This window comes from Pyxicephalus adspersus, chromosome 2 (assembly GCF_032062135.1).
Source record: "Pyxicephalus adspersus chromosome 2, UCB_Pads_2.0, whole genome shotgun sequence".
NCBI lineage: Eukaryota > Metazoa > Chordata > Amphibia > Anura > Pyxicephalidae > Pyxicephalus > Pyxicephalus adspersus.
This window is the reverse complement of record NC_092859.1, coordinates 47,181,661-47,190,869: the sequence shown is the minus strand read 5'-3', so window position 1 is coordinate 47,190,869 and position 9,209 is coordinate 47,181,661. Positions and strand designations below refer to the sequence as shown.

The 9,209-nt window shown below is 37.1% G+C and overlaps 1 long non-coding RNA gene across 1 annotated transcript; it reads right to left on the bottom strand.

The window, feature by feature from the left end:
* Positions 1 to 184: 184 nt before the first annotated feature.
* LOC140325041 (uncharacterized) lies at positions 185 to 3,088 on the bottom strand. Its single transcript, XR_011919635.1, has 3 exons — positions 3,020 to 3,088; positions 1,397 to 1,444; positions 185 to 323 (listed from the first exon to the last, which is right to left on the bottom strand). It is a non-coding gene; the product is annotated as an uncharacterized lncRNA (long non-coding RNA).
* Between the last annotated feature and the right edge of the window lie 6,121 nt (positions 3,089 to 9,209).

Here is a 9,209-nt window from a genome sequence, read left to right as displayed (position 1 = left end):
TATACAATTAGGACCAGAGTCCTAATATGTTTGCACTCTTATTTCTTCTTTATAGAAGGGCCAAATGTTTAATATTATGTATTTTTAGTTTTTTAAACAGAATGTAGATTAAGTGAATTGAATGACATAAAAACAAAATAGAAATGTAAAGAGGAGATTGTATTAAATGATCATACCTGATATATTAATCCAAACTGATTCCCATCTTCACCATGCAGTAACTGTGTACTACAACTGTGTGAACCATATAGAAGAATAGATACATTATATCCAGAAATAATGGTGTTTAGCATGGATTGAATAAGCTCTGTGAACACCTTATCCTGCGTCAAATAAGACAGTGTTACTAGAACAGTGTACACAGAAAAATGCAGGGTTTAAATTACTTTTTGTTGTCCTTTTTCCCCATAAAAACTATATGTCATCATTTACTGTCCTTATGACATCATGCCACCAGGACAGGAGTTTGAGGTAAATCTCCCCAACAGCAACACAGCAATAAAAACATGAAACATATTTTATTAGGCACAATCCAATTCCCTTTGGGCATGTGTGCTATGACAATCCAGGTCTTTAAACATAAACTGAGCATCCATTTTTCTATAGCATATATCTGGTTCTGGAGTACAGGTAGTCCCCGGGTTACATACAAGATAGGGACTGTAGGTTTGTTCTTAAGTTGAATTTGTATGTAAGTCAGAACAGGTACATTTATGTATTTTAATAAATGCAATTAGGACAAATGTTATATTATTAGGCAGCATGGTGTCAGTTACAGTATAAACTTTTCTACAAAAAACTTTTTGGAGCCTAGACATTCATTAAATTCTGCAGCAAGCTGTGCTTTGATATGCACAAAGAAACAACTGTGGAGATTGTTTTGGTCTTTAAAGAGTTACAAGAGGTTACAGAAGAGTTCAGTCCTTAAAATCACCTACAACCTCAGCTGTGTTTAGCAAGTGATTTCTTCTACAAGTCATGCAAACCGCCTCCCTCCCCCATCAAGTCTCTGTTCTGCACACCAGTGAGCAGGGAAGTCCCTTTTGTATCTAGGATTCATTCCTCTGTATGTCGGATGTCTTTAACTCAGGGACTACCTGTATTTGATAGGAATATGGTTATGTAACACATCCAGTCTTCTTTCCTTATGATAAGTCTCAGCTGGTTGTAAGTGCTGGTGCACAAACACTTTTGGGTTTATTTATAACACAGTGAATCTGATATTCACTGATGGAGATGCAATTACTGTCATTAAACACGTAGACCTGGAAGATTATCCACCAAAGAATGTTTCAGTGAATGTTAGATTTGTCAGATAAATAGACTTCTTTAAATTTGCCAACAAGTAATTGTGGCCCCCTATTCAATACAATAAACACATAAGATCAGGGCTTACCTGTCCTATTTTAAAGTCGAATACACCATCAAAAGTAAAATGGTATTCCTGAAAAGATGTAAAATTAATAATTTTATTTTCATGCCAATCTTTCTGCTCACTGAAAGCAGCTATAATTGCCACATTACAATAGAAGTATTACTGTGATATTTATATAGGATAGATTTTATAATGCTTTAAAAAACTTCTCCTTATGCAAAAGGTAAAAAAAAGTATTTCTGAAATATTAGAGAACTTCAAATGAAAAGGATTGTTTATAAGGTAGCAATTGAACTGGTATCATGACACAATTCTCAGGGTCTAGGTCAATGTTTCTCAACCAGTGTTCCTCCTGAGGTTTCTAGGGTTTCATTGAGCAACAAGCGGGTTGTGACTCCCAGGTAAGTTTAACAGATTTCAATGATTTTTTTGGTCTGTAAGGGTAGCCTTCCCAATGGCCAGCAATGTAGGAGACATTCTTCCTACTGGCCACCATGTCACAATGTACTGTGAGCTATTAAATATAGCAGGGGTTCCCTGAAGATCTGAAAGTTATTTCAGTGCATTCCTCCATGTTAAAAAGTCAAGAAACACTGATCTAGTTCAAGAGTAAACCGCCACATTACTTCTATCAAAACAAAAATACTTTCGTTAGTTGTAATTCTACTTGCATTTTTAAAAAAAACTTCTCTTTTTTTAAAAAACGTCTCTCTGTCTTCTGTTTTCTTTGAAACCAACATACTAAAGAAGACACATGTCATTTGTCATGTAAGAAACATTTATTTTTGTCACATTTGCAAACTACAAAGCTATAGTAAACTTTAGTTTATTCTGTCAAAACTGTAGCAAAAGTCCGTTGGATAAAGAGCTTGCTTTTGTGCCACCTAACAAGGGTTTGTCAAACCACCATTATCACAAGTACCTTAGGTGCAGCTACCCAATTTAATTCTCTCTCTATGGGCCTGATTTATTAAAGATCTTAAAGGCTGCAGAGGATACACCTTCATCAGTGAAGCTGGGTGATCCAGCAAACCTATAATGGATCTGGTCCAGAATTGAAAAAAATTGCTAACAAATAGCAAATTACTTTTAAGAAATCCATTCCAGGTTTGCTGGATCACACAGCTTCACTGATGAATGTGCATCCTCTCCAGCCTTGGAGAGCTTTATTAAATCAGGCCCTACGTCTCCACATTAACTGCTTTCATTAACTGATTTGCCTTTTGTCCCATTACTAGTATCGGTGGCATCATATCACTAAATTACCAACAAAAGAGAGAGGACTGGTGCTCTACACATTTTTTCTAAATGAAAAAAGTCCAGTACAGGAATGTGGTGTTCTCCCTATGTATGCCTACGCTTCATTTTAGTTTAAGTGTAGTAAATTTGGGGTGTACTTTGTGTGATTTTGTAGCATCTTTGACACATGCCATAAATATTAGTGCCATCCTCAGAATAAATAGAACAACATACTTTGAGCTGCTACTGTGCAGCATCCAACCCAGAATTCCCTCCGATGGCCCACAGTTATAGTGATAAAATGCAATAAAAATAAAATGCAAAGGCTTCTGTCTGCCTGATTCCAAGAAAGCATGACTTGCCATCCTTGCAGGAGCTGCATTGTATCATAAGTTAGAGCTTTACCTTCGTTTCTGTGTCATTTTTATCTCTAAATATTAAACTCTTGCAGTCTTCATTAACTGAGATTGCTTTTTCTGGTTCTGAAATAAAATTAAAAAGAGTTTGCAATTAAATATTTGAAAGTCATACTAAAATGAACATAAAATACTGATTATGTCATAATCTAATTTGCCCAAATATAGACGGTATGGTGCAGATCTGGAAGGGTGTTGATCAGAGACAGGTCTTGGATTTTTGGTATTAGACCAGTTTTTCTTATTTAAATTTTTTAAATACATGATATATCATGATTTTATAGCCTCCATCCTGTAAAATCTGGTATGCTTAAAATTTACAGGGAAAGAAAATTATCTCATTATATTTCAGGCACTAATATCAAATGCTTTTACCATTTATTTCCACCTGACGAAAAATTTTGCTTGGTATACAACCTTTGCTTGGTATACAACCTTTGTGCTAGAACTTGTATGAGTAAAAATGAGTGATAACACCACTTGCTACCCTTATTTACCTCTCTCAAGACAAAGCCACGACTGCCCACGAGCGTCAATACGCCAGTTGCCACCATTCAGTGAACAACCCGCGCTATAACTCTCTGTGAATTACATAACATCCCCTCCTCCTCCCTGCTCAGCACCATCCTAGTAGGCACTCGACTCTTGTCAGCAAGGTAAAGTGAGGTTAAATTTTCATTTATTTCATCTAATTGCTTTTGTATTTATGTATTTTATTATTAAACAGTGTTTAAATTATTTCATACAGCCCCATCAACGTATATGCCAATAACAATAGGATTTTTTTTTCATGGGAACGGATTAATCATTTTCCTTTTATTTCTTATGTGAAAAATTTGTTTGGTATAAGTCCAAGGATCTGGAACGGATTAAGGACTTATACCAAGGTACCACTGTATTTCATTAATCTGAATGGAGGTAATGATTGTCAGTCTAGCAGTATTACAATACTCTTTTTTTCACTTTCTACTAGAAGCCTGTAAAGCAAGAAACAAAACTTGTTCCCACCCTGGTAAATGTAGGTTTACTTTTTTGGCATTAGTTAACTAGGTGGCTGTATGTACAATGAGTTCAGCTTCCAGTAAGACAAATACACCAATAAATTGTGCTCTGAATTAAAAAGAATAAAGTAACAGGCACTTTTCACACAAATGCCTTTGTTTGCCAAAATATGGAAAATACAGAGGAACAATGGGAAATAAAAGAAGAAGTATTTCATATATAATGTTCAATTAAGTATTCCTTACCTTCTGCTTGCCATAATCCTACAGCCGCTTTTACGCACACTTCTTGTCCTGGCTGGAGACCACAAACATTCATTATTACATTAAAATCTGCATAAAAAAACAATTTATAAAATGACAGAGACATTGAGCCAGATTCAATAAAGCTCTCCAAAACAGAGAGGATAGACTATTATAGGTAAACCTGGGAGATCCAGCAAACCTAGCATGGATTTTCTAAAAAATCATTTGCTATTAGAAAATGTTTTCAGTCTTGTATCAGTTCAATTCCAGGTTTGCTGGATCCCCCAGGTTCCCCTATGATAGTCTATCTTCTTCACACTTGGAGAGCTTTAATAAATCAGGACTATTGATTCTGCTGCATCCTTCTGATTTAGTAAGGCTAAAGAATGGATAATGCATGGCATACAGTTAATAACAGCTAAAATAAATTTAACTCTGTAAGAAAAAAGATGTGAAGTGGCCATAACAGGCATACACTTTAAGACTCACTGTCTTAAAACACATCTGAATAAACATTAAACTGTATGTACAGCCATAACTCAGTTTTCAATAGCAAGAATGGTAAAACTACCCCACTGGGTAGATTTTCCCACATGTCTTGTCTAAAAAAGCCAACAACATAATGAAAATATTTTCTCGCTAAAATTGCTGTAACTAAAGCAGGTGTCCCATTGGAAGATTTACTCTTTAACTCTTGTCGAGCTAAGGATTGACAACATACAATATATTTCTTAAGTTCTTAAGCAGTATTAAGCAGTTGTAGAAGGTATTGGCCATAAAAAAATTTATGGGTATGTCCTTTTCTATTTTTTTTGTCAAAGTTTTACCATGTGACTGCTCTTAGGCATGGTTGTCGAGTCATGGTGTCATATTGCCATTCCCTTTTCTCAATAAAAGCCCTTGGGGGATATACACACACTGTTTACTAAGCTATGTTCCTTAGCACTTTTTGCATTCGGTTGGTAGTTACCAACCATTTAAACATGGTGGCATCATTTATGTTGGCTTATTGTCTACAGTTCACAGAACCAAGCTTCTTCTTCTTCTGCCCATCCACTCAACTTAAGGCTTTGTGAGACAATATAAGTCTCCCTTTGTCCATTGAGGTCCCCAGGATCACTTTCCTAAATTATATACAGTTGTTTACATATTAAACCCTTTGCTTAACCTAAAGCAAAATGATGCATTTACAACATATGTTCACTAAGTCAATATATAATTTATGGATTTTCTATTTATGCCATCTATCATGAAAGGTTAATTACTCTTCTGAAGTCCCCAGCATGTCTGCATTAATGTATTATTATCACAAACAGCTGACCTAAAACATATATTTGTGGTTTTATTTTGTCAAGTCACTGAATTATTGAGGCTTTTAGATATGTTTTCCTATTGTCAGCACTTCTAATATGAAGGAATTAAAAAAGGCACTTATACAGCACATTAATTATTAAGCTAAGAAAAAGGTATACTTGCACTATTCTAATTAGTTAAATACTTTATATGCTGGAACATTTTCACACATGGTCCTCATAAGTGAACTGGTTATTTTCTGATTTGTTCTTGTTCTATGCCCAGGTTAGGTTACAGGACAAATAAAGCAAGCAATTACTGCTGTAAAGGGACCTCATTACAGAGTCATATTTCTTTGTGCTAGCTAGTCTTAGCTAAACCACTTAGAGTATAAAAAGACCAACACTATAGGTTGCAAGATATTGTTTCTCTAAAGTAGTGTTTTTCAACCAGGAATTGGTTGGGCCTTAGGGTTCCTCCAGGGATTGCTAAGGGTTCTTAAGCAATGATCATTGTTTGACTCTCAGGTCAATTTAACTGATACCAATAACCTTTTTAACTATCTGTTAGGGTAAATGCAGGACATTTTTTCCTACTGACCACCACACTGACGTACTGTGAGTTGTGAATGGATAAGGCAGGGGTAGGCAATATTTTATGACCACTAGCCCATTTATGGTGTGGGCGGGAGTACACTGGGCTTGAGTCCCGCCCCAAGCTTTCCCTATTTACTGCGCCGGCGGAAGTATCAACGCCTGCCGCCGTTAATATGGGAGCAACAGCAAGGAGGTGGCACCAGAGCTCTGGTGGCTCCAGTAGTTCCTAACGTCCCTGACCGATCTGGCCGGCAACCCGTGGGCATTAGGCCGGATCGGCCAGGGGGTATTAGGCCAGAACGAACTACCGGCTAAGCCGTATCTGGCCTAAAGGCTGGAATTTGCCGACCCCTGGTATAAGGGGTTCCCAGAAGACCTGAAAGTTAGTTCAAAGAGTTCCCATATGTTAAAAAGGTTGAGAAACCCTGCTCTAGTGCCTTCTTGTGGAACATATGGAAAGCCTATTTGGGTCAATGATACCAATACCTGATGTGTAGATGTGTTGCAAAGGTCCCCAGAAGGGGATTGAACCCTACCCCACTCAATATAGAACTGGGAAAACTGCTTTAAATATAGTGGTCCTTAAAAAGAGCCCATCAGTAATTATAAAAAACTGTATACATTTTTATTGACTCTCAAGGTAAGAAAGAAGCTTGTTATATAAGATAGACAGAAGATAGCATTTCTTTAAACTTCTCTCGCTCTTTTGATTACTCTGCTCATTGCAATGTACACAAAGAATCCTTAAGGTGGCAAGACAGATTAGAGGCAGTAGGAGGATTGACTGTGGTGAGTATGTGGGAGTACATTGCTAAGAAAGAAAGGTGTTCATAAAAAAGAAAAATTTGGCTCAACACTGGGTTAAATAGAAAGAAAAGGTAATTAGAAACAAATATTATAAAAAGCTTTATATATAATATATAAATATTGTAACCTATAAATTATGAGCTTCCCTCTAGTCCTCCCCCCTCTCCACAGAACTGAACTACAATGTGTTCACAGGGCTTTCTCATTCCGCCATCACTGGAAATGGCAACATAAATTTGATATGTAAGCAAAGCTTAGATGGGGAGCGCAGAGCTGAGGGGGACATGGAATTGATATATTTGTATCATTTCAGAAGCATACCCTCCATGATGTCTAAACACAGCTCTTGATAACTTGATTTATGAAGAAAAATAGTACCAATAAGGATCATATCACTAACCTATAAAGTATGTGCTGTTGTTCCTATTGTTTATTTGTTTTCAGTCATTTGATTGTTATTCCTCTTTGGGTAGTCTCATATCCTCCTTTGGTTTAAATTTACAGTACTGTCTGTATGCTGATGACACTCAAATCTATCTGTCCACCCCTGACTTGTCTCCCTTAGTCCTGGATAAGGTCTCATGCTGCCTGTCTGCCATCTCGTCATGGATGTCTGACCAATTCCTGAAACTCAACCTGGATAAAACAGAACTCGTCATCATCTTTCCCCCTTCAAATTCCAAATCTCCCCCTGACATATTTCTGTTAACAACACTGTTATTCAGCTCTCTACAGTTCTTGTCCCACACACCTTTCTGCCCTGATAGAAAAAGTACTCCCCCAGCCGCTCCCTCCACTCCTCCAATGACCTACTAATGACTTCCTCACTCATAACCTCATCACACGCACGGCTCCAAGACTTTTCTAGAGCTGCCCCAATTCCCTGGAATGGTCTTCCTCGTCCTATTCAGCTTGCTCCTACTTTCTGCTCATTTAAAAGAGCCTTCAAACCCATTTTTTCAAACTGGCCTACCCATCTTCTTCTGTCGTTTTAAACAATCACTGCTTCCCACCACTACATATCTCCCATCCTATTGTGTGTTACTTCCCCCACCTACTAGATTGTAAGCTCTTCGGGGCAGGGCCCTCTCCTCCTGTGTCACTGTCTGTATCTGTCTGTCATTTGCAGCCCCCATTTAATGTACAGTGCTGCAAATAAACCCTGTTTTATAATAATAATAATAATGCTCAATTCTCATTATTAAAAATAATGACCCCTATGGCAAATAACCCTAATCATTACTTAGTTATTTGGTCTTTGGTATTCTGCTGTTATTTGTAAATTATGATTGGATGTGTTGTTTTGTAAAGCAGTAAGTAATATACAGTAAATGTTTTCCACAGTACTTACATCTGGTTTGCATTCCATAAATGAATGATTTTTCTGATGCCCTGCATAACTCTCTGCATAACTGTGGGGAAAGAAAGATTCACCCTTCTCCTCCCTACTGTGACTGCTAAGTGTTCATGTTGCCTAGGAGATGTTAAATAAATCCATATACTTTCTTTTATCCGGGCTTCCTTGGCTGCTGACACTCTCCTCCACCCCAAAGCTCTGTAATGGGGATGGGCCTCTGCATCCTCGGGAACGGAATGGGTGACACCAACCCTATTGACACCACTGCATACTGCTCTGTTTAAAGATAGAGTAATCTAGTAGTCTTCCTAAATATTACCTTAAAGTTAAAAATAAATTTTGGGCTGCTGTAAAGTACATACCATATTGTATAGATTACATTTCTTGTTTTGTCTGGAGCAGTGTTTCTCAAGCTCTTGAAATGAGTGAATGAACCTCTTGAAATAACTTTTATGTCAGGTAACCCCTGCTATAATTATTATTATAGACAACTCACAATACATTAGGAATACCTCCACAGTGCTAACCATTGGGAAGAATACCACCCTTACAGATAGCGAAAATAGGTATCTGTTCAACTGACCTGTGAGTAACAATCTGCTCATTGTGCAAGGTGAATTACTTATTGTATTCCATTCTTGTACAGAAGCTGGCATTCTGTAATGCTTTTTAGGATGTAAGCAGGCCGTCCGATTCCTTATTTACATTGCAGAACCAGAACATAATGATGTTGGAGAACACATGAGCAGTTTAGCTACTAAAGTTATGTATAGACGCTAGATAACTTTAATCCCAGATCAACAACCCTTATCATCTAGGTCAAAAATTAAGGGTCAACAGTGGTCCCCCTAATATTATTATTGATATTATTATTATTAA